The sequence below is a fragment of the Ascaphus truei genome, chromosome 8, assembly GCF_040206685.1.
Source record: "Ascaphus truei isolate aAscTru1 chromosome 8, aAscTru1.hap1, whole genome shotgun sequence".
NCBI lineage: Eukaryota > Metazoa > Chordata > Amphibia > Anura > Ascaphidae > Ascaphus > Ascaphus truei.
This window is the reverse complement of record NC_134490.1, coordinates 52,792,032-52,818,879: the sequence shown is the minus strand read 5'-3', so window position 1 is coordinate 52,818,879 and position 26,848 is coordinate 52,792,032. Positions and strand designations below refer to the sequence as shown.

The following is a 26,848-nucleotide window of genomic DNA, read 5'->3' as shown; positions in this document are numbered from 1 at the left end:
GAGCCCTGACTGTCAGTGGAAACTAATCTTATTTAAAGGCTCGTACAATAGCACACAATAGTGTGAGAATTAAATTGGACAAACATTACCGGTTTAACTGAAGCATGAGAATACTAGGACAATCTGATGACAAAACCCTGAAATTCATGGAGTTTCAAATTTAGTTTTACCCGTGTTTCATTCCATGCTAGGTTTACTCGCCCATTCCCCAACACAGTAGTTTTTTCCCTTCCTTCTCTTGTTTTTCGTTCTCTATCTTATTTGGTACAAGTTCAGTGAACATGGCTACTGTATACACATGGCAGGTGAGAAATACAAGAGGGAAGTATCCCTACACTGGGAAGAAATAAACAGGAGCTGAGTCTCTCTCTCTCCCCCTCTCTCTCTCTTTCCCTCTCCTCCTCTTCCTCTCCCCCTCTCTTTCTCCCACTCTCTCCCCCCTCTCTCCCTCTCTTCCTCCTCCTATCTTCCCATCTCTCCTCCTCCTCTCTCCTCCTCCTCTCCTCCTCCTCTCTCCTCCTCCTCCTCCTCTCTCCTCCTCCTCCTCCTCTCTCCTCCTCCTCCTCCTCTCTCCTCCTCCTCCTCCTCCCTCCCCCCCTCTCTCTCCCTTCCCTCTCCTGTCACTTTTCAAAAGTTAGATTTGCGACGAATATAAATAAGGAACAAAATGAAACCGTGGCTGCAAAGTTTGCACATCTCTATTCAGCATAATATATTGTTTATTTGCTGCTAAATGATTGTAATGAGGTGTTTAGATAGAGCACCTGGCCTGGCAATATCACACCTTCATAGGTATCGGCATAATGACCCATTTTAGGACATCCCTCGCTGGGGCAGGTTTGGCATTCTCCCTGTGGAAATTAAGATAATAAAATTAGGAGTCATGATTTCCATATTCAGGATTGTAGTGATGTAACATGATTTCCATATTCAGGATTGTAGTGATGTAACATGATTTTGAGGAATAAGGAAATTACATAAAAACAGTGAGATGAAGAGCTACAGTAATGGTAAGTGTTATATGAACCTGTACCAGAAATCTCACAAATTAATTGTAAATAATTGATAAACATTACAAAACTAGAATAAATTACAGAATGGAACCTGTGTGCTGTTGACCATGAATAATTCCTGATTGCGTGTGTTTTTAGAGATAATTAGATTTTCTGTCAATTTGAAAAAAAATTGATTTAGGGGTACAGGTAAGGGATGATGGGATTTTAAAATTAAACCTTTGCTTAATTTGCAAATTAAACACAGCAATTCACAGGACTACCTTTTTTGTCCAAGTTTTCTGATGGGTGAACGACACAAGGTAGAGAATTAGAATACTATCAATATTATTTTCATTATTTGTATCGCTGACAGTGTGAGGGTTGGATCATGATTTTTTACACATAGATAATTACAATAGCTAACACAAATAAAACAGACTTTAGTAACAAGGCAGTTTGTGGCTCATACAGATTACAATTATTTGTACTTACGGCTTGATATTTTTCCCAGTTTTCACATGGGTAGCTCGTAAATGCCTCAGGGTTAGTGATACTATGTGTGTAGTATGTTATGGATTGGAAATGATCACAGGCAAGAACATATAAGAATTCTGTAAGAACAATACACATAAGTAGTTGCTACTGTAGAGTGTTCTTATTTTCAAAGTACAACAATATTCCTATTTGGTCTTAATATGACACAACATTTCAATTCTCTAGTGAAAGTACTCGTACAAATTAAAATGTACAATTAAAAATACTTTGCTTATCTTTTGCAGTTTTGCTGAAGAAAATTATCATAGAAACACCTAATATTTTCCTAAACAGTGAGTATTATTATTATTATTATTACCACTGATATTATTACAATGTATTATGATTTGCACATAACATTGGGCAAAGTAAAATTAAGCACTATATGCCTACAGTATACAGCAGGGGTGCGCAAATTTTTTCCCTTGCGCACCCCTGCCTGCTCTCCTCTGTGCTCGCGCCCCCCCCCAGCCCCGCTCAGCCCCGTTGTGAAATGATGTGCGGGTTCATGTGATGTCACATTGCCATGACGACGTGTCATTGGAAGATAAGGTAAGTGTGTTATTGAGGCGTCACCCGGTCCCCCGGCTTTTAATTTAAATGCCTTGGGGGAGAGCGCGGGACCTCTATAACTGCCACGCCCCCCCAGAAAATCTTGCGCGCACCCCCCCAGTTTGCGCACCACTGGTATACAGTATGCCTAACACTATCAATGTCAGAGTAACAAGCAATATAACAGGGTAATAGTAGGGTAAAATAATGATTTAGTTTGACATAAGCTCAGACATGGACCTAGATTGGTCACTAACTTCTAATTGCTTTTGTTAAACTATTATATTACTTATTGATTTGACAACATAACACATCATCACCTTTCAGATGGACGAAGGTCGTTTTGAACAAATTTATGCTTTCTGGACATTCAGCCTTTTGCTGTTGTTCGTTTTGTGAGCATTCGAGAGGACCAAAGATCGGGTTCAGCAAACATCTGCCTACAAGTAAAGTACGGTAATCCGTCAGGTGGACAAAGAACCCATTATTGAACTTTTGCTGGCAGCAAATGTTTGTCTTCCTGGGTTGAGCTATTGATCTATACCAGTGTTTTTCAACCAAGGTTCCTAGGAACCCTTGGGTTCCCCAGGCATCCTCTAAAGGGTTCCCTGTAATTCTCAGGTAATTTTAATATTGTACCAAATACAGAAGAATTTACAATGCATCTGATGTAAGACGCGCTGTTAGAGATGGTTGGTACAGTAGTTCCTCAGAATTTCACATGGGGTTCCTCAACCAAAAAAAGGTTGGAAACCACTGATCTACAGTATATAATCACTGGTTTGCAGATATATTTACCTTGTGACGGACTCCCTCCACTTTCAGTAAGGTTTTTCCTTGCCAACTCACATTCTGGCATTTCCTTTCCTCCATTTGGGAAATAGTCAAGATGACCACAGGGCTGTTTAATTCCAAGGCCTGAAATATTGAATGCTTATGTTATGTCATGATAAAATAAGAAACTATTTCAATTCTATCAATTTTCATATAAAGAACCAGGAGTTTGTAATTGAGAATTACTGTATCAGCTATTGGACACAGCAGTTAAACATAGTTGTTTAATATAAGATGCTTTCTTGAACATAAAAAAAACTCACCAAGTTCTGTACTGTAGGGTTTACAGTTAGTGTGAATAACATCAACCAATGTAGCATCGGACTTGTCCAATCTGACCTCATCTGGAGTGCCTTCAAAATATGGCTGAGCTGGATCGAGACCTAAAAATAGGAGAACACTCTATTTGGTTTAATAACATATAGTACGAAGAACATCCCCTCCTAGTTAAGCGGAAAATAACAAAAATCAAATAACAAAATAACCAGAAGTTACCCCGGGGTCTGAATAAAGTGTTGACAGACCAACATGAGGGGATACATTAAATCCATTTGTAAATGTATTATATTTTAATGACACCTCAATCGGCCTAAAAAAAAATGTATGTATTTTTTTTATTGATTACAACATTAAAAAAAACTAAACAGTAAATGCACTGGGGTGGAGTGGACGTTGGCTCTCACTAATTGGCAAGTTGACCGAGTCACACTTTTTCCTTCTGTAGCTCAGCAGACATACTGTACGTGACATCCTACTATTAACCTTTACCTTATCACCACTGGGGCGAAGGATGGGAATCACCAATTCCACAAGTCATGTGACCCCTCCAATAAAAACGTAGAGGATTCTTTCTTGGCACATTAATATGCATTTCCTGTAGCATTTAAATACAGATAAAGTGCCAAGAAACTATCATGATCAAAAAAATATGCAGCCTCTCCAGTCCAATACATAGAAAAGAGAGTATGAAATGCACATTTTTAAAGCTGATCTAAAAAGTACTTCATTTTGCCCCGTTTAAGTGGCTAAGCAAAGGAATCAAGGTTACATTGAGAAATAAGAGGATTTAGGGAAGGATTGAATCAACCTACACATCATGTATGTGAATTTTAGTATGTCTTTTTTTTTTTTTAAAGCTCAGAGTCCCAGTTATTTCATCAAAATTATCACTCTTTAAAAAAACAACTTTATAGAGATATTTGGTTGAATCACTTGGTACAGACCCCGTTTCCCAAACACGCTCACATACTGTAATGCCCCCGAGTCTCCCCACTCACCAGTTATTCTCCCAAGGTTGGGTGTTTTCTTCCCTGCCTCCCCGGCTGCCTGGGCTCCCAGGCTGTGACCAATCAAATGAACATTGCAAGGAGGGTAGGACAATTTATTCTATTGATGAGAGAGAGAAGGCATAACAACATATAGCTAATTATTATAATGTAATAGAGGTGGCTTTAACTTCAATCAGTGCAGGTAGTCCTCGTTATCCAACGTTTCACTTTAAACGAATGGCATATCCAACGCTTTACAATGCAACCATAAGGGCCATTTTTCGACGCCTAAATGCGTTATCTGACGCCTAAATGCGTTATCTGACGCCTGAATGCGTTATCTGACGCCTGAATGCGTTATCCAACACTCACCGCCACTGATTAACATGGGACTCACTTTACAACAATTTCACTATCCAACGCTACTTCCAGAACGGATTCCGTTGGATAACCGAGGACTGCCTGTGCTGGCGAAATTAACATGTAACAGTTACTAACTGGGCAGATATTTCTATTCAAAGCTCGTTTTTCTAGAAAAACTAAACCTTAATACAGTCCCATTCCTTACATGTGGATTTGATGTTGTGTTATAGCTGCTGCTATATAACCTGCAGGAGTAACAAAGCAGGGAGTATTTCCTCTTGGCAGTACCATAGTATTCTTTATATTTCCGAATGTTCATTTTCAATTTTCAAGGGGATTGCATGTTTAATGTTAGCATGAGAATGGGAGATGAAGATATGTATATACATGCAGGATATGTTATTTGAGAACATTACACCACCCCTACATACTGTACTATATAACCAATGGGTTTGTGGACATACATTGCAGCTGTGTACATTACCTCTCCTTGTCTGATACCCTGCATTTGGATGCCCTTATTAGTTGGCAAGACTGCACATGCCACTACACATAGTATCCCCATGGCCCCATCAATGACTATATAATATACAATATAAGGGTTTCTCTACTTCTACAGCCACACAGTACTGTAACTTCTCACTACTTGTATTATCTCTGTACAAGGCAACGATTGCTTCAGTGGCAGTATGAGGATCACATTAAAATTCAATGGTTATAAAACCAGATATGGTGTTTTACCGAAAGAATGTCTATAAAGGAGGCCACTACCGCCCCAAGAACACGCATAAGGTTTGCTGCCTGTGGGTAAACGGTCCAAGACGCACTTCCCCAGTCCACGATTATACAGTTCACATCTTCAACTTGAAAGAAACTCTGGGGGAAAACAAGGACAGAAACATCTTGGGGTCTTTGCTTGGACACAAAATGATACAATACTGTCTCCCGGATTTGCTAAACTCTGATATGGGGACTTGTATTGCAGTTAATGCTGTATTGAGTTACGAGACCCCCTATCAGAGTTTAGTGAAGCCCCCTCCTTTATTAGAGATTACATCCAAATGTATTTAAGCATTTCCCAGCGCTGTGCTGGTCCACCATCCTCGGATTCCCTTTTCCAATCCTCTGTGTTTGCTGCACTTATTGAATTCTAATTCCATGTGTTCTGTTGTTTAGTTTTGTAAAGCACTGTGTACATTGGTGGCCTATAGAAATAAAAATGTATATACAGTTATTTTCCATTTTGTACATGGTCATTACGTTTATGCAGTGTGCTCCCCTCTGGCAGTGAATGGGTTAAGGATTGGCAGGTTCGCAGTTTCTAAATTTGCAAACCTTGAAGTTCATTCAAATGACGGTCCCACGAGGAAATCCATGTTCTCGTTAAAGGAACGCTGGGGTAACACAGTCAGGAAATAATGAAATCCACATGTTTGCACGAGAATTGTTTGCACATCTCTTTTTAATACCATGGAACTATATACCTGTACATAGGATAACTAATAGAAAGCTTAATTCATCTTTTAGCCACATCTAGGATTACATAGGCCATTTTCAATTAATTTTAAGATAGAATACTGCACTAACCTTGCTTTACTACTGTAAACTGAAGGGGATAATAATATCGGAGTACCCTTATATTTCTTACCTGGCACATGTTTTTGATTCACAACTCCTCACCGCTTTGCGTGTACCCGTGAATAATGATGCGAGTTTTTCTTTCGGTGCCAAATTTGGATGAGGCGATAGAGCATGGATTAGTGGCGTTAATTTCCTAATGGGAAATAATCAGCTTTAGCTACTTTAAATAAAACAGCATATTTGGTACACATTTGAATACATAATATAAATAAGATGTTTTTAGAAAGGTTCTACTGTATATGTCACAATCAGATAGGTATGGGTATGGTACAATAATTCTGGGGGGAGGGGTTGCAGCATATAGGGACTATTTATTAAATATGAGGTCCTGAATTGTTACATCTTTCCACAGTACTGTATTCAAAGAATGTGCTACAAGTTGAAGGCAGCATCTCGTGGTGCACTGTGGAATGAGTATCTACTGTATAAATAAAGATACCACTAAAATCTATCTCCTCAGAAATAAATTCTTAGGTGTAATGATCAATTCTTAGTTTGTGCATTGCCTGCACTCTCTTACCTACCCTCTGATCCATAGCAATTTAACAGGAGCAGACTTCTGTACTGTATTGGATTTATTTTGCTTTATAAGGGCTGAGAAAATATTATTCAAGGTCTCTTCTTTAGCCACCATTATAAAACAGCTGTAATTGAAGTGCTCGGAACGTGCAAAAGCTTTGGATATGAAAACATGATGTTATGTTAGCAGTTGGATTTACCATTGTTTAAAGCAGGGGTCTTAAACTCAGTCCTCAAAGGACACTAACAGACCAGCTTTAATGGATATCCTTGCTTCAGCACAGGTGGCTCAATCAGTGGCTCAGTCAAAGACTGAAGACTAGAAAACTAGGGCACGCTTCAAACAGCAAATCAAAATATAGATAAATACTCCACCAGACTCCGATGAAATAGACACAGCGCTGCAAGGTCGAATATATAAAAAACACGAAAATAAGCCCGCAACAGACCAGCAGTATTTATATAATCTATCACACAGGGAGTGTTCTGTTCCAGCAGGTTTTTGTTACATAGGCCGGCCGGTCTCAGTTGTGTGAGGCTAATTGCTTGCCTCTACACCCTGTTACCTATGTGGTATTTATGTATGTTAATTCTGTGGCAGTTTCTACAGCAGTAGACCATACACTATTTAGATGCCAGTCATATCATGTGTGATCTTGTTGGTTCGCAGGATTGTTTTTTAATATATTTTTTGAGTGTTTTTTTTGTGAGGTTTATTAATAAAATGTGTTACTTTTCTAGCACACCAGAGTGCTTTTTCTAGAGTTTATTTTCTTTTCTCATTTCAATATGCATGTCATTTCCCAGAATCCCTTGCTGCAGTGGAAGTGCTGTATGCTGGGTGATAATGGTGAAAGGCGGGGTTGCAGACCTGCCTAAGATATGCAGATGAGCATACAGTTGTATTTTCAATATATATATATATACATTTTTTTTTTTCATTTTGCAGCTAAATTAAATAAAGTAGACTTCTTAAAATATATGGAAGTGTTAATCATTGCAATACATAATTATTGTACCATCACAATTCAATGCTCGTCTTACTTGATAGTTTTCCTGATTGTGACGTGTGTAGAGAAGGAAACGGGGATTTAATCTCTCCCGTGACCACACTGATATTGCAATGGGTCTTTCAGGTGTGTCCCTCCATGGGGGAACAGTTGGATAACATTCCTCATCTCCATAGCACATTTCCAATCCTAGGAAACCAAAAAGGTATTAATAATTTCATAAACTGCTCACAGTGGGACGGAAAGACACGTCTTCTTTGTACTGAGCAGCAAGTGAGACTTTCCCAATAAGGAAACAAATAATCACAAATTAAAATCACATCTTAGAACATATCAATTTAACTTAAGTGCAAAACATATTTCTATGCCAACAAGTGACAGTCCACAGTTTATACTCATTGAAAGGTAATAAATCCGTATTTATTTCTATACTAGCTCTGCCTAATGTTACAGCGCTAGTGCTGTCATCTGTTTGTTGACAATACTTTAAACACTGTTAATGTGATTTATATAGATTGAAACATTAGGCTGCATTTGGATGCAAAATTTGTTGGAAAATATACTGAGGATGCAACTTTTATTTTCTCATTTCTTATATTCTCACATTTCTTTATATGATCTTATTCCCAATAACACAATGATAACCATCACAGCGGCAATAAAGCTTAATCACTCGAATGTATTTGGGATATGATTTATTATATCAGATAAAGGGATCATCGCCCTACCCTTTACAGCTCCCAGGAGACAAAGGGCCACAGTCCAGATTGCCAACATCTAGGGAAAAAAGAAGACATTGAATGTCAAATGTGTGTAGAAGTGGGATTAGAAGCCAAAATACTGTATCTTTCTGCAGTAATACTGTCACCTTTAAAGAGATCACGTCCACTTCGTTAAACCTGTTTTGTTTTCACAAAGAGTGAAATGTATGTGCTGTTAAAAGAGAAAATATTCATGATGTAAAATCTCTAAATACTGGTATTATCCTATTTAGAACTTCAATTTAATAGTCAACCATTATGACTCTACCTACTTTTAACTGCACTATCTTAACTCACAGCATAAAGAAAGGTACTTACCATACACCAGTAATGTTGCAAGCATAGTCCCTGTATGAATACTCACCCCTTTTATAAATGTTCAGACACATTAAAATGTATAAGCGCGTGTAGGTTTCTTTGGATGTTAAGGGCAGTTCTGTCTGTATGTTTGCTAGACTGCCAAATACAGTCATTATGCAAACAGTATATAGGCACTGGTGAGATGCCTACATTTGCAAATTAATTTAGGACAAGTAACCAGTCTCTAATGTTCACGTGAATTGAATGATCCAAAAGCTGAGATTATGCGGGAGTTATTGCAACCCAGGAAGAATTTATTCACAATAAACATCAAAAGTGAACCCATTTTCTTCATGCATTTAAATCAGATGTAATAATGAGTTATCTGCGTTTGGAGCAGATTGTTAACTAGGAATTTATACACTACTTTAGAAAGTGTGCTAGTAAATACATTTTATACACCCCATTATAATCATGTATCTCTTCTCTGCCACAGGAAGGCACTAACTGAAAACGATGACACTGAGTTTGAAGTAGGGGAACCTGGTTCAATTCCCGGTGTCAGCTCCTTGTGACCTTGGATAAATCACTTTATCTACCTGTGCCTCAGGCACCAAAAACATAGATTATAAGCTCATCTAGGCAGGAATGGTCTGTAACATTCCTGTGTACAATCCTGCTTACCAAGCGCTATACTGTAATTGTGAAGCGCTTTGAGTCCCATTGATGAACAAGGGAGTAAAATTGGACTGTTGGGCATATATGCAATGACAAACAATGATAATAATAATACTACTGGTTACAGCTAACCATACAGCCACGCATGGCCTTTCCCACCTCCATGTTACCCCACATCGTGTCCACAGTACCTGACGGAGCCCCCGGGCACCCAACCACCCTGGTGTCCTCAAGAGTCTATACCCCACCCCTATATGTGGTCAGCGCTGCCACTATGGTGTGTGTTACTTGATTGGTGCACTTAGTGATGTAGGTACCTGCCGGGTGCTCCAGCACCCGGGCGCGCCGACAGGAGGAACGGTGGGATCCGCTGATCCAGCGATGTCATCTGCATGCGTCCGCCTCCATGTGGATGGTATCCAGCTGGAGTGTCCCACATACAGATAGTCTCTAGGCCTTGCAGTGTGATCTGGTCCCAGATCACAATCCTCAGGGTTGCGCAGCGTTGCAGCTGTGTCCCTGAACTCAAACAGCTAAAGGGACAATGTCCCAATCTAAAGGCCTGTCCCTGTAGCTGCCACAAACTTGCAGTGGAGTCGGGGCCTAGCTGGAGCCTATCAGGGGGGTTTCTGGCTTAGATACACTGCACCTAAACCCTTACCCCTCTGTGTCCCAGTTCCGACTAACATGGCCCCAGCACGCCAAATGTATCTATTCCCTTGAGCCCTATTGACTCTCGTGCAACATGTGGTCATTGCCCCTATGTAGGGTGACCAGATTTCGAAAATGAAAAACCGGGACACATAATAAAAATGATTAATAAACAAATTACTTTATTAAAAAATGAAGATTATAATGATATTTATCTAATAGTGTCACCATTGATGCTGTATTATTCATTCTACCTATTCCCATTCTCTCTCTACCTTCTCCCCCATTCCCCCTATCCCTCCCCTCCCCATTTTCTTACCCCCCCCCCCATTTTCTCTCACCCCCACCAGTCTCTCTCCCTTCCCTCCCCCCAGTTTCATTCCCTTCCTCCCCCCATTCTCTCTCCCTTCCGTCCCATTCTCTCTCCCTTCCCTCCCCATCCCCCCATTCACTCTCTCTTCCTCCGCTCCTCCATTTTCTCTCTCTCAATCCCCTCCTCTATTCTCTCTCTCCCCGTCCATTCTCTCTCCACCCTCCTCCATTCTCGCTACCCCAACCCCCATTTTCTCTCTGACCTGCACAGACACACAGCCACTGACCTGTGCAGACAGACCTGCACAGCCACTGACCCGCACAGCCACTGACACAGACCCTGACCCTGCACAGATCCAGACCCTGCACAGACCCAGACCCTGCACAGACCCAGATCCAGACCCTGCACAGACCCAGAGCCTGCACAGATCCAGACCCTGACCCTGCACAGACCAAGACCCTGACCTTGCACAGACCCCGACACTGAACAGACCCTGACCCTGCAAAGACCCTGACCCTGCAAAGACCCTGACCCTGCACAGACCCTGACCCTGCACAGACCCTGACCCTGCACAGACCCTGACCCTGCACAGACCCTGACCCTGCAGACACACACTGAACCTGCACAGAAACACACTAACACACTGACCCTGTACAGACACACACTGACACTGACACACTGACCCTGCACAGACCCTGACCCAGACACTGCATAGACCCTGACCCTGCACAGACCCTGACCCTGCAGCCATGCACTGACCCTGACACACTAACCCTGCACAGACACACACTGACACACTGACCCTGTACAGACACACACTGACACTGACACACTGACCCTGCACAGACCCTGATCCGGACACTGCACAGACTTTGACCCTGACCCTGCACAGACTCTGACCCTGACCCTGCACAGACTCTGACCCTGACCCTGCACAGACCCTGACCCTGCACAGACCCTGACCCTGCACAGACCCTGACCCTGCACAGCCACTGTCACAGACCCTGACCCTGCACAGATCATGACCCTGCACAGACCCTGACCCTGCACAGATCCTGACCCTGCACAGACCCTGACCCTGCACTGCCACTGTCACAGACCCAGACCCGGCACAGATCCTGACCCTGCACAGACCCTGACCCTGCACAGACCCTGACCCTGCACACACACACTGACCCTGACACACTGACCCTGCACAGACCCTGACCCTGCACAGACCCTGACCCTGCACAGACCCTGACCCTGCAGACACACACTGACCCTGCACAGAAACACACTAACACACTGACCCTGTACAGACACACACTGACACTGACACAGTGACCCTGCACAGACCCTGACCCAGACACTGCACAGACCCTGACCCTGCACAGACCCTGACCCTGCAGCCACGCACTGACCCTGACACACTAACCCTGCACAGACACATACTGACACACTGACCCTGTACAGACACACACTGACACTGACACACTGACCCTGCACAGACCCTGATCCGGACACTGCACAGACTTTGACCCTGACCCTGCACAGACTTTGACCCTGACCCTGCACAGACTCTGACCCTGACTCTGCACAGACTCTGACCTTGACCCTGCACAGACCCTGACCCTGCACAGACCCTGACCCTGCACAGCCACTGTCACAGACCCTGACCCTGCACAGACCCTGACCCTGCACAGACCCTGACCCTGCACAGACCCTGACCCTGCACTGCCACTGTCACAGACCAGACGCGGCACAGATCCTGACCCTGCACAGACCCTGACCCTGCACAGACCCTGACCCTGCACAGACCCTGACCCTGCACAGACCCTGACCCTGCAGACACACACTGACCCTGACACACTGACCCTGCACAGACACACTGACCCTGCACTGACACACACTGACACTGACACGCTGACCCTGCACAGACACACACTGACACTGACACACTGACCCTGCACAGACACACACTGATCCTGCACTGATCCTGCACTGAGGCACTGAGACACTGACCCTGCACTGACACACTGACACCAGCTCTGAGGAGCAGCTGGAGGGTGGGGGGGGGAGGGGGTATTGTGTGTGTCGTACCTTTCACTGTGGAGCTTGGTTGGGGGGGAGCCATCTTGGTTGGGGGGGAAGCCACCTCACTTCCGATTCTCACTGCTGAGGCTCCGCTGTCACTAACCCCGCCCCCACCCTCTGTAACTAACCCCACCCCCACCCTCTGCAGCAGCAGTCAGACCAGCCTCTGCTCTCCTCCCTGCATTCTTGCTCTCTGCTGCCCCCACCTTCTCTGGTCAAAGCCGGGACAGCCACAAAAAATGGGACATTTTAAAGTATGTCGGGCCCCCGGGACAGCCATTAAAAAACGGGACTGTCCTGGCTAAACAGGGACATCTGGTCACCCTACACCTATGCCTTATGGGAATTGTAGCTCCTCACAGAGCCTACTCTGCCTAAGGCCCACCCGGCAACCTCCTTCTGTGCAGTGTCCGGCGATGCGATTGCCCTCCACCCCACCCGCAGTACCTCCCGCACCTCGCAGGGGTGCTCGCACGCAACGGGAGGTAAGGGGGTCCAGGGGGGAAGTCTGCTATGCTCTTACCCTGGTGAATATACCAACGTTCCCATTTGGGAACAGCATAGCACAATAATATACCACATAACTTATATAATAAAAATGCAATATATAAAAAGAATACAGCTTAGCACATTGAATAGGCTTTAAACAAGTTTGCACAATTCGGTGAGCATCACAATCACAGATTGGATTTTGCTCCGAGACCACTGCTGAGGCTCATAGTGAGGTGCCCCAATTATATCATAGGTTACCCGGTTTGGAGGGTACCTAACTCTTTGGCTCCTCTGGAGTGGTTGGTTCTTCAGCTACACCCTCGGGGGAGTAATAGGTAGAGTCCTGAGGCTCAGCCTCTCCCATTGAGGGTAATAATGTCTCTGAATAGTCTCTGCTTGGAGTAAAGCATGGGCTTCTGGGGTCCAGGGTTTGGCTCATTGGAACCACCCTAGGAGGCGTCCTTTACCCATAGCTCCTCCGGGAGGTGCTCTGGGACTACGTGGTCAGCTTTGAGAGAGTCTCGCCACTGGATCCTCTACAGTCCTTTTAACAGTCTCTTCACCCTCTGGGCGATCATTAGTGGTCTCAGAGACTAATTCTTGGCTATCCTTTAATTGTTCTGGCTCACCATCCAGTGGTGTAGCCGGTATTTGTGCTTCATCATCCCCCACTTGTGGAATGGGGACAAGATGGTTACGGTGCCAGACCCTTACCCGACCATCCGTGTCTTTTATACGGTAGACCGGGAGGCCCGGCTTCTGTGACTGTACTTCATAGACACCATCACACCAATGGTCAGCGAGTTTATGCTTCCCGGTAATTCCTAAATTGCAGAGAAGCACTGCATCTCCAGGACAGATTTCCCGGTAACTGACCTTGTGGTCATAGTGCCTTTTATTGCTGGCATTGAGTCGAGCAGCGGACTTCTCAGCTTGCTGGTAAGCCTGTTGCATGTTCTGGCAAAGCCTTTGCACGTATCGGAAGTGCGTAGCATTATGTATCCCATCTGTTGACACTCAGACGTACATCCGCTGGTAACCGTGCTTCTCGCCCAAACATAAGGAAGTATGGGGAGAATCCCGTGGATACGTGTCGAGTACAGATGTACGCATGTACTAGGGCTTCCACATGTTTGCTCCACTCTGTTTTCTGAGCGCCCTTCAATGTGCCAAGCATGTCCAGTAATGTCCGGTTAAATCTCTCCGGCAGGGCGTCACCCTCCGGATGGTACGGAGTGGTTCGAGACTTGGTGATGTTCAGGATTTTGAGCTGCTCCCAGATCAGTTTGCTTTCAAAATCCCGGCCTTGGTCGGAATGGAGGCGATTGGGCAGACCATAATGCACTAAGTACTTTTCCCACATTATTTTTGCCACTGTGATGTCCTTCTGATCTTTGGTCGGGAAATCTTGTGCATATTGTGTGTAGTGGTCTGTTATGACCAGCACGTTACAGATACCTTGAGCATCAGACTCAATGCACAGGAAATTCATGCATACCAAGTCTCTTCAGGTGGGCCATGGGTGCCGCTCTGGTTGGAAGGGTCTTACGTGGAATACACCTGGAGCACCGCCTACAGTGTTGTTCCACCGCCTCATGCATCTTTGGCCAGAAGAGCCGGTGTCTCTTGAGGCCAATGGTCTTCTCCACACTGAGATGTCCATGCTCATCGTGCAAGGCTTTCAGGACCATGTGGTGGAGGTTCCGAGGAAGAACCAGTTGTCTTCTGTCCGGGTGGTTGTTGTATTCCACCAGCCGATAAAGTAACTCATTGTCAATCTCGAACTGATCCGCTTCTCGCATGAGAATGGCGACTATGTCACGGGGAGCCCTTTTCAGAATTAAGAGCTAACGGCGCAAATGAACACATTATGATGGCTGTGGCACCCAAAAAGAAGGCCTCAACGGGTACTCTTTCGGATACACCCCGGACATATGACTCGGACCGGTTCCCTAGAAATTGAGTTGTTTCCAGTGTGGGGAACATGGACCGGCATGCGTACTGCAAGGCACCAAAGGCAAGAGAAGTCTTCAAGAAGCAGGGAAACGGCAGAGGGACCGGCTAAGGGAGCATACAAGGCCCCACAAGAAGAGAAGCTCCATGACTAACATACCCACGAGCATCTGCGGGTACCCCAATCTGCCAATTGGGATTCTTGGCCCTTCTGCCCGAGTGATGGCCTCTATTGACAAAAAAACATGCAAGGTTCTTCTGGATAGTGGATCGCAAGTGTCTATAATCTTCCAATCATGGTACAACTGATATCTGTGACACCTGCCACTGCAGCCACTGAATGGACTTGTTGTGTAGGGCCTCAGTGAAGCTAGCTATCTGTACTTGGGCTACGTGGTCATAAAGTTGGAATTTCTCAAGGAAATTGCTGGGGTAGCCGAACCCCTTGAAGTAGTGGCACTAATATGTCCAGAAGCGCGTGAAGGAGGAGAATCCGGAGCCATGATAGGAACAAATGTGAACATCTTCAGCAGACTAGCGAAATCGTTGGAGGAGATGATAAGATCGGACATTGACCCTTTGTGTTTGAAGGCCTACCTATGCGGCAGAGAATTAAGCCACTAACAAATCTTATGACGCCATAGGAGAAGTCCGTTGGCTCGGTCTTCGGTCGAAAAAAGTGCCTCCCCACCATGTATGTCGAATTGAAGGGAAGGTGACTCTCCATCAAGAAATAAAAAGTTCCACCGTAATTATAGAAGACCCTGCACCCGGACAATTTCCTGGGGGACTTTTAGTAAAGGTCGAAATGCTGTCTATACAGAAAGTAAATACAGATACTATAGGAGTGAAAGTGAGACATGAGACTTCCCATGACATGTGGATACAAAAAGGCACTGTGATAGCTCACCTGTACAGTGCTTAATTGATGGGCCCAGCCGGGATGAGGAAGACTCATAACAGAAGACTGACACCCGACATGTTAAATTTTGGAGACAGTTTTATTCCTGGAAGAAACGGCTACAAGAAAAAATGGCTCGTAGGTAAGAGGTTTTCTCCACTCAAGAATGGGTTGTAGGAAAAGCCCATCAAGTGGAACACCAGATTCATCTTCATGATGCTCGTCCTTTTAGAGAAAGGTCACAGAGATTGGCCCCAGCTGATGTGGGGGATGTGAGGACACAACTCCAGGAACTAATGAGAGCTGGCATAATTTCTGAATCCAGAAGCCCGTATGCATCACCCATAGTGGTAGCATGAAAAAACCCTGAGCCGTGAGGATGTGTATTGACTATCATACATTGAACAAAAGGACCACCCCAGATCAGTACACGATGCCACATATAGAAGACGCATTGGATTGCCTCACTGGGAGCAAGCGGTTTTCAGTTTTGGATCTTCGCCATTTATATTATCAGATCCCAATGAGCCAACACGACAAAGAGAAGACTGCCTTTATATGCCCTTTGGGGTTCTACCAGTTTGAGCGGATGTCTCAGGGAGTGTCGGGGGCCACAGCTATGTTCCAAAGGTTAATGGAATGAGTAGTGGGAGATATAAACCTAATTGAAGTGCTGATATACCTGGACGATATAGTGAAGCAATGGGATAAGCTGGTGCTTAAGAATAGAGTAATGTTCAGAGTTGCTAAGAAAACGCAGCACCTGGTGACTAAGCAACTAGTACTTCCGTACCGGTATAGGCAAGTGGTTCTACATCCATTTGGGCAGAGACAAAATAATGGGATTAGTGAAAGATTGATTCTATTGGCCCAGAATGGCACAGGGTATCGAGGAATATTGTAAGAACTATGGAAGTTGTGTGACCAGAAAGACTTTGCCTATCCGGGCCGCACCCTTGTCCAATATCACCAGCAGTGGGCCACTGGACTTAGTCTGCATGGACTTCCTGTCATTAGAGTCAGATAGCAAGAACACAAGTAATATCTTAGTGGTCACAAATCACTTCACCCAGTATGTGCAAGCATTCCCCACAAAGGACCAACGAGCTGCTACAGTCGCCTAAGTGTTATCGGACAAGTATTTCGTCCATTATGGATTTCCAGCCAGGATACACTCCGACCAAGGACGGGACTTTGAAAGCCAACTTATCAAGGAATTACTGCGCATCTGTGGGATAAGAAAATCCAGAACCACGCCTTACCACCCACAAGGAGATCTGCAACCACAGAGATTCAATAGGACCCTAATAAATATAAATATGATGGATACCCTAAATAATCAAGGAAAGGAAAGATGGAGTCAGCATGTACACCACTTAGTCCAAGCTTATAACTGCACCCAGAATGAATCCACTGGGTATTCACCCTATTACCTAATGTTTGGATGGGAAGCCCTATTACCCATTGACCTGTGTTTTAGAGTGTCGGCAGATGGCACATCCCTAACCACGTACATGCAATATGTACAGAAACTCAGAGACCAGTTACAAGAAGCGTACAAGCTGGCCACTTCTGCAGCTGACACAAATAATCGTGGAAACAAAAGCCATTATGATAAAAGAGTACACGGGCAAGAGCTACAACTGCAGGACAGAGTCCTTATCCGGAATGTGGAGATAACAGGAAAACACAAAATAGCAAATCGCTGGAAACCGAGCCTTATGTGGTAGTAGGAAAGCTAGAAGGACTCCCCATCTATAGAGTGAGGCCTAAAAAGGGAAATGGGCCCACAAAGAATCTACATAGAAACCACCTCCTTCCAAAAGGTCAGTTAGTGCGCTGCCCTGAGAGATAAAACATTTCAAGAGAACCCCGTAGGCCCAGGAGAAGTGATCGATTGAACAGAGGAGAGGGTTCTGGTACAAATCCAGGGTAGGCAAGAATGTGATGAGGAGTCCAAACAAGAGGAGGGGTACCCCGGGATAAGGAATATTAGGGCACTTGGCAAATATTTTGCACAGGGAAGAACTGCCTGCCCCTCAACCGGGTCGCCAAATACAATCAGTAGGGTCTCAGGATTTAGAACAAACTGTTATCCTTGAACTGGATCCCAGAGCAGAGGAATTTACCACCATAGATCCTGATGAAACCGTGATAGGTGACTGTTGGTCTTCCCCTAGTGCAGGGCCCACAATATGAGTCACCGGTACCATATGAGTCCCCTAAGGTGGAACGGGAAGTAGATGTCATACCTTCGGCATTAGCCTCACGTCCTAAGAGGGAGACAAGACTCCACCATGAGACAGACCTATGACTTACTTGGAGTTTCGACTGAGGTCCCTATGGTTAGTATTGTTTGATGGATAGTACCCATGACTCTGGAAATAGGAGATGTTGGGGAATGTAGAACATTCTGGGGAAACAAAAATGCTATCTGTCAAAACTGTTTGAGTGTCGGATCTACTGTACCTGTGATGATATGTACCTAGAGAGGAGTTAATTGTTAGATTAGCTAAATGTATTGTTGGTTTATCCTGGTGTAGCCAGGTCACCTTTTTCCCCCTTCGACCTCCCAGGGAGCCTCCGTGGACACGGACGTTGTCGGGTACTGTCAGAGGCCAGCGGCAGACCCGACGGCCATTCCGGAGGGTGGGGGCCGAGGAGGGAGCTCGCCGGAGTGCAGGAGATCTCCGGCGGCTCTCGCATAGGGCGCCGCCATGTTGCGCCGGTTCGCGCATGCGCAGTGAGTCGCCGGCGGCCCGAGATAGTCGCGCATGCGCAGACCATCGCGCGAGGGCAGGAAAGAGTTGCGTGAGAGTAGGGACAGGGATAGGAAGGTTGCGGCGGCCGTTAAGGGTTTGTGTAGGCAGAGGGAAGGCGCGCACGCGGCCCCAATGTTATTATAGGTGCCCCGGGACTACAATTCCCATAGTGCCTAGCGAGGGAGGCACCAGGTGCCTCATAGGAGCCAATAGGGCTGCAGGACTGCCCTGGACAGAATTGGATACATTTCGCGGGGAGAGAGCACGCTTGGCAGTCAGAGCAAGGAGCAGACAAGGGAAGGAGGTAGGGTGCAGGAGAGAGGGATCCCCTGTACAAGGCCAGCACCCCCTTGGCCCAAGATAGCTCTGAGTTACCCTATGATAGGAGTGTTGCCAGGGACTGCCCTAGAGTAAGGGACCCTGTCACTCAAGTCAGTCAGTTATTAGTGGGTAATTGCTGAGGGAGGCCCAAGATAGGGACGCTGCCCTTAGTATTAGAGTGCTACCTTGTCAGAGTCACGGCGGTCAGTGCTGTGAGGTCTGACAGGCAGGCATCTTGTTGCGCAGCACGTTGGCTGCCAGCCTCCAGTGAGCTACAGCTTGCTGCTGTAGGCGCTGGGACTAGTTAGAAAGTAGTGAGGCTGAAGGGACTTGGGTAGTTAGGGGAGCGGGACAGGTCATTACCCCCTACCGGCCATAGGAGTTTCCCAAGCCACCACAGGTTGCGGTACTACAGGGACAGGCCCTAGGTTAGGGTTCCTGTCACGTTAGTGCCCCTTAGATAGATAGGGACACAGTGAAGATTGCTGTTCCCGTGAAGCGGTTGGACCCACGTTGGGGTCCACAGAGACTGTTCCAGAGTGGGACCGCCCTAGCGGTCCACGTGCAGGAGTTCGGTTGGAGGGTTGAAGGAGTCATCGCCAACTGAGCCTTTGTGAAGATTGCTGACCCGAGTACCGGAGTGCTCGGCATGTATCTAATACATAAGTGCACCACCGGGCCCTTAGCGTAATTAGTGACTGCGCAGTCACCCATTGACTCTCTGCAAGAGTGCGGGACATTGGGTGGGGTTCTTGGGACACTGGGTGGGATCACCTGGTGTTGGGGAATCGTCCTGCGAGACATCACCGGGGTTGCCACCTCTCCGGGTTTCACCCGGAGACTCCGGGTTTGGCATCCCCTTCTCCGGGCTCCGGGTTTGTCCCTGAAATCTCCGGGTGGGCGGGTTGTTGCAGACAGGGCAGCACAGTAAGTGACTTCTCATTGCTACAGCATAGATCACTCACAGATCCTCTGCATTTCTCACAGGACTATCTGTGTGCAGAACTCACTTCCTCCCTTCACTGCCTACTACATCCGGGTCACAGCCCTGTGCTCTACTGCACATGCTCACACGTAGGGGATCATGGGAGTTGTAGTTTTTATTAGACAAGATCGATTGGCACATAAGCAACACAGTAACATTCTTAGAAACCCTGCTAGACATACACACCACCCCCATGTATCTTATCTCCTCTCTCCCTTCTCCCCCCTCTCCCTCCCCCTCTCCCTCCCCCTCTCCCTCCTCTCCCTTCCCCCCCCTCTCCCTTCTCCCCCCCCCCTCTCCCTCCCCCCTCTCCCTCCCCCCTCTCCCTCCCCCTCCCTCCTCCCCCCCTCTCCCTCCCTCCTCCCCCCCTCTCCCTCCCTCCCTCTCCCTTCTCCCCCCCCTCTCCCTTCTCCCCCCCTCTCCCTTCTGCCCCCCCTCTCCCTTCTCCCCCCCTCTCCCTTCTCCCCCCCTTCTCCCCCTCTCCCTTCTCCCCCTCTCTCTCTTCTCCCCTCTCTCTCTCTTCTCCCCTCTCTTCTCCTCCCCCTCTCTCTTCTCCCCCTCTTTCTCTTCTCCTCCCCCTCTCTCTCTTCTCCTCCCCCCTCTCTCTTCTCCTCCCCCCTCTCTCTCTTCTCCCCCCTCTCTCTCTTCTCCCCCCCTCTCTCTCTTCTCCTCCCCTCTCTCTCTTCTCCCCCCTCTCTCTCTTCTCCCCCCTCTCTCTCTTCTCCCCCCCTCTCTCTTCTTCTCCCCCCCTCTCTCTTCTCCTCCCCCTCTCTCTCTCTTCTCCTCCCCCTCTCTTCTCCTCCCCCCTCTCTCTCTTCTCCTCCCCCCCTCTCTCTTCTCCTCCCCCCTCTCTCTCTTCTCCTCCCCCCTCTCTCTCTCTTCTCCTCCCCCTCTCTCTCTTCTCCTCCCCCTCTCTCTCTTCTCCTCCCCCCCTCTCTCTCTCTCTTCTCCTCCCCCTCTCTCTCTCTCTCTTCTCCCCCTCTCTCTCTCTTCTCCTCCCCCCTCTCTCTCTCTCTCTTCTCCTCCCCCCCTCTCTCTCTCTTCTCCTCCCCCCCTCTCTCTCTCTCTCTCTCTCTCTCTCTTCTCCTCCCTCTCTCTCTCTCTTCTCCTCCCCCCTCTCTCTCTCTTCTCCTCCCCCCTCTCTCTCTTCTCCTCCCCCCTCTCCCTCTTCTCCTCCCCCCCTCTCTCTCTCTTCTCCTCCCCCCTCTCTCTCTTTACAGTAAAGCTGCTTCAGTTCCTCCCTTTTGCTAGCAATGAGGTAACCTTGTCTTTGTTAAATTAACTCAAGTAAAGTTAACTGAGGTAAACATTGTAATAAATTAATATTGATCAGTGACGACTCTGTTTGCAACAATTGTCATCAGCGTTAGTTATAAATAATAGAAATGATGTAAGGTATAATTCCATATACCATTAACGCAGCAATAGTGCCAGCAATAGCAGTCTCCCGCCATCTCCCCCTGCAACTACTCTCAATATGGCTGCGCGGCGTCAAATGGCGCTGCGTTGCCATGCCAACGGAAACGTCACGTGACGTAACAGCATCATGTGATGCTCGTTGCCATGACAATGAGACGCCACATGATGTCACGACGTCATGCGGTGCCACGTTGTCATGGCGACTTGACGCCGCGTGACGTTACATAGCATCCCGTTGTCATGGCAACACAGTGTCATTTTAAAAAAAAAATCTCCGGGTTGACCGTCAGTCGAAGGTGGCAACACTGGACATCACTGTTAGTGTCTCCTCGTGAGAGGGACACAGGTTATTATTACATGTTAGTAAAGTCCTTAGTTATAACTCACCGTCTATGTGATTATTGTGTTTGTCCTGCGAGGAACCACTCCCCCTCTGGTGGGAGCCATCGCAGGTGGAGGCGCTGCATCGTTGTAAGTGAGTACCCCTAGTATATTGCCCCAGGTTCCCCGTGGCGGAAGCTCAGCCCTCCTGCGAGCCAACAGGTAATGCACCACACCTATGGTAACCTTGTATGTTCCCTTGCACCCCACACTATATCTGCGATTGGGGGGGGGAATACCCGTTACACTGGTATATGGGGACATCAACATTTCAGCAGGGGGAGGATTTAACTCCCTGTGTCTGCTATCAGCACAGGACATAGCTCTTTTAAGAATTACATTCCACTGGACCATGTGACTGTGCTTAGCCAGAGGAATGACAGTTTAAAAGGGAGAGAGGCTGGGGAGTTCTGCTGAGAGCTAATGGAGTGAGGTTGTGTGCTGATCCCTCCTGTACAAAGGGATCTGCATGAGCCCCACATAGAGAGAGGGAGAAGAACACCACAGAGAATAGTTTCTGTTATAAGCAGCAGCAGCAGTAAGCAGCAGCAGCAGTCAGCAACAGAATTAAGCAGCAGTCAGCAGCAGAATTAAGCAGCAGACAGAGCAGCAGCCACAACCATAGCAGCAGTCTGCAGACAGGCTCTTTGAGCAAAGTATCAGGGGAACCTCAGCCTCCAAACAAAGGAAACAGTGAGTAACTACAAAGAGGATCTTCATCACCATGACAAGTAAAAGGGGTACTGAAGTCTTTGCGAAACACAGGCCTACCACGGTACCACTCTAGCCACCATGAGCTTCAACGTTACATGCTAGCACATATACCAGGATTCTGTATGACACTGAGCTGTCAGGGGTAATATAAGACTCTCCAATACTAGGATTGCGCAGCACTGGGGTTGTACTGTATGTGTAACAATGGTTCTGCAGTGAATCTCAACCAGTTTCCCGCCAGTTTGCGCACCCCTGCGGTACAGTAATAGGCAAAATAACTATTATCCACATATGGATAATAGATCATTTGCCCATTATAAAATCAAACATTAGCCAGCCAGCATAAATAAAGTAAAGAAAACTTTCTACTTACCCCTGCCATCATAAAGGGCATCCTCATCAGTATACTCCAGGTCCATGTCCTCCGTTGCCGTAAGATTACATGAAAAAATACAATCTAATGGCCCCTAAACCCTTAATCACTGTAGCGATTAATAACCACTATAGTAATTAAGGGGTTAACCACCCTTCCCCGCTAACCACCTGGGAGGCCTAACCACCCACCCCAGGCCCACTATACCCACCCTCTACCCATTGATTGGCACAGTGGTTCATCATACCCATATAATATAAAGTGGCATGATAAGCCACTATAGCACTCAATTGTCAACCTAATAAAAATCATAAAGGCCAAAAATACACAAGAATAAAAGAAATACATAAGCACCTAAATACCCAACAATAAAATAATTAAAAAGCCTAACAGTGCACATGGAAAAAAAAATATCTATCACATAAACAGCAAAAGAATAAAAATGATGTTATTACAAAATATAAGAATTAAATTAAATAAACACTTATCCAACCAATTCCAGAAATAAAACCACTAGCCAACAAATCAATTAAATAAATAAAACCACTTGCCAACATGTCAATTAAATAAATAAAACTATGTGAATAATAAAAAGTATTGTCACATCCTTTTTAGAATGGAACATACCACATGTTACAGGAACCAATGGGGTTGTCTGCAATCCCATTGCCTATAATACCATGTGATATCAGCCATGTGGTTTTAGGACTGTGACGTACCTCCCTTGGAGATGACATCACATCCTTAAAAAAAAAAACATGTCACATGATACAGTGTCCAATCGGATTAGAGCTGTACCATCTGACCCTAAAATGTGACATCACAGGCAATATATAAGGCCTGTGCTTCTCATTTTAGCAGAAAATTTCGACATGGCAATATCTGTTTGGATTAACCGTAGGGTTGGATTTAAAGAAGAAGATAGAAGATTAATAAAATGGGGTAATTAGAAATTTCTATTGACTTTATGCTGGCTAATGTTTGATTTTATAATGGACAAATATCCATATCTGGATAATAGTTATTTTTCCTATTAATGTACTGTATGTGTTGTGGGGGGTTGTTGGGTAGAGGAGGAGGGTAGTAGGGTTGTTGTGTTTATTTTTGTTTCTTGGGGGTATAGGGATTTGGTGAAGGGGGTAGTAGCCCCAAGGATTAATGTTTTGGCCTACCGGGTGGTAGTGGGAGGGGTTAACCCATTCATTAACATAGCAGTTCCCACCACTATGGTAGTGAAGGGGTTAACTCCTCCCACAACCTTCCAGGCAGGTCTAAGCACCCACCCCCTTCATCCACCCCCTCTGCCCCAAGAAACAGGCTATTGAGGTTTAACCCCTTCATTGAATGAAGCTGTTTTGATATACATTTTAATACTAGTGTAGATGAGCAGGGGTCTCCAGAGCAGAACCGCATCGATTTGAGGTACAGGGACACCCTGCTTCCTGAGATACAAGCCTCATTATGGGGTGCCGGTATCTCCTATGCATTTTATTCCCATGGTCACGTAACGCAAGCCATTTAAATGCATAGGAGATACCGGCACCCCATAACGGGGCCTGTATCTCGGGAAGCAGGGGGTCCCAGGATCAGAAATCAATGCAGTTCTGCTCCGGAGACCCCCTGCTCATCAACACTAGTATTAAAATTTATATTAAAATCTTGCGATCGCTGACGAGATATGGGCAGGGAGTGGCAGCTCCCTCTGCAACAGGAAAAAATCACTGGCTGAGCCCTTTTGAGAGAGGTAATCATCATGTCGCCGGTTACTCACCTGTTTTGGGAATTTTGCTATCGCAGGTAATCGAGGCTTTCTGTATACTGTCATAGCAACCCTCAAAAAAATGTCGGCGTAAACGGCCCAGCGATTTTTTTTGACGCCTTATAGAATTAGCCCCTTAGTGTCCCCTTTATGTGTAGTCAACCAAGTATCTAAATCATGCTCTGTGTCCTAATTATGCTGCACACAATTTCTCACTATTGGATAGTGGGGGCAAAGCATAAACTGAGAATAACAAGTTCTTTGGCATTAGCTCTACGAAATATTTGAAACATTAATTTTGCTTCCTTTTGAAATTGATCCAGATACTAAATAGTCAAGAACATCCTAGGGCTCTGGCATTCTCTCACTAACGTTTTCCTGGCACACAAACAACTTGTGATGAATAAACAAGTGGTGACAACTCACCCCCATACAAAGTACAATAATGATAGAGAACAATTATGAGCACATTCAGATGGCTCAGGTAAGTCATTCACAGGGCCACCGACAGAGTTCCTGGTGCCCAGGACTAGAGTTTCTAAGCCTGAACCGCGCCTGTGTCAGCGGTTTTGCAACCCCCCATCAGGAAAGATCCCCACAAAAGGAGAGGACGGGGAGGCTGCGTGTTGAGGCTACATCACAGATGGAACTAAGCACCCCATACATGTCACTTTTTGCTTCTTATCCTCTCTAACGTTTAAGCTTATACTTGCTGTACAACACAGTTTGTAAAGCAAAGGCAGGCTCAAGGAAGTGACGACCCCTCTTCAAAACATTGATGTATGCTTATGTAACGCGTATTCCCCCACCCACTCGCAGATAATACTGTGGAAGTGTAGGAACATGCAAAGTTACTCAGGTGTGGTGCATTACCTGTTGGCTCACAGGAGGGCTGAGCTTCCGCCTTGGGGAACCTGGGGTACATACATCTCTAGGTGCAACGCCTCCACCTGGGAGGGATCCCAACGGAGTGGGAGGAGGCCCTCACAGGAAACAACCACACAAAGCGAATGAAGGTAAAACAGGACTGACTTTACTGTATAACCACATATATCAACACACATCAACATGCGCCACGGCGGGCGCTAACCTCACTGGGTGTCACGGCGGACACTAACCACACTAGGCGTCACGGCGGACGCTACCACCTCTAGGCGTCACGGCGGACGCTACCACCTCTAGGCGTCACGGCGGACGCTACCACCTATAGGCGTCACGGCGGACGCTACCACCCACAATGTGACCCCACCCTATGTCCAGTAACCCCCACCCAAATGTCTCGTACTCCCAGAGTCAAATACCACTGTGCATATGTGTGTGTGACTGCGCAGCCACTATGTTTGGTGATAGGCCTGGTTGGTGCACGTGAGTTGCCGGTTACCTGCCCGGGCTCCAGCCACGGGTACCGCGATATCAATCCGCACGATCCGACGTCGTCCTCCACACCGCGTGGGTTGAAAGTCCAGCGCGAACAATGTCTCTCCTGGTGTTAGAGTCTTTGGTGGTGTTCTGAGCCCAGAACCCACCTCGCAGGGCCGCACGGCTTCCGCTCTGTGTCCCTGACTACTTGATCAAATAATGGGGCAGTGTCCCTATCTAGGGCCTGTCCCTAAGCTCCACAAGCTATTAGGTGACTCAGGACCTAACTGGGACCTTGGGGGCTGCTGGCCTATGCAGAGGGTCACTGACCCCTGCACCCACCTCTTACCCCTAGCTGGTCCGGATCCTGAGTGCGTGCGTAGCTGCAAAACCCCGCGAAATGTATCTAACTGGGAGCAGGGGAATCCGGCCTTCTGATTGGCTCCCTGGCGTCAGGTGTCTCTGCCCCTAAGTACCCTGGGGGCTGGCAGCCTATTCTCGCGCATGCGCGAGCTATCTGGGGCCTCCCGCGCTAGCAGCCTCCTGCGCATGCGCGAGCTCACTGTCATGGCGGCGTCCTGCTCTGCTAGCCGCCGGGCCGGTGGCAACGCGATCGCGGCCTTAGCGACGGCCCGATCGCGTCCCCGGCAACCGGCCTGCTCGCCGCTCGCGTCCCCGGCAACCGCCCGACCGCTTCCCTAGCAACCGGCCGCAACCACGCGCGCAACGGGGAAGGAGGGGTGAGTGCGCGAGGGGGACAAAGGAGGGGGCGAGTGCGCGAGGGGGACATGGCTACATCCTCCCCCTGGTGAAACTCCAACGTCCCCGTTTGGACCACATTACTTACTACTATACACAACGTTATATAATAAAAATGCATCTGGTACGAATACAACTTAGCACATTGCATTAACTTTAAACAAGGTTACACAATTCT

The 26,848-nt window shown here is 46.6% G+C and overlaps 1 pseudogene; it reads right to left on the bottom strand.

Annotated features, from left to right (window-relative positions):
* Positions 1-701: 701 nt before the first annotated feature.
* LOC142501720 (inactive pancreatic lipase-related protein 1-like) overlaps positions 702-26,848 on the bottom strand; it is a 39,808-nt pseudogene continuing 13,661 nt past the window's right edge.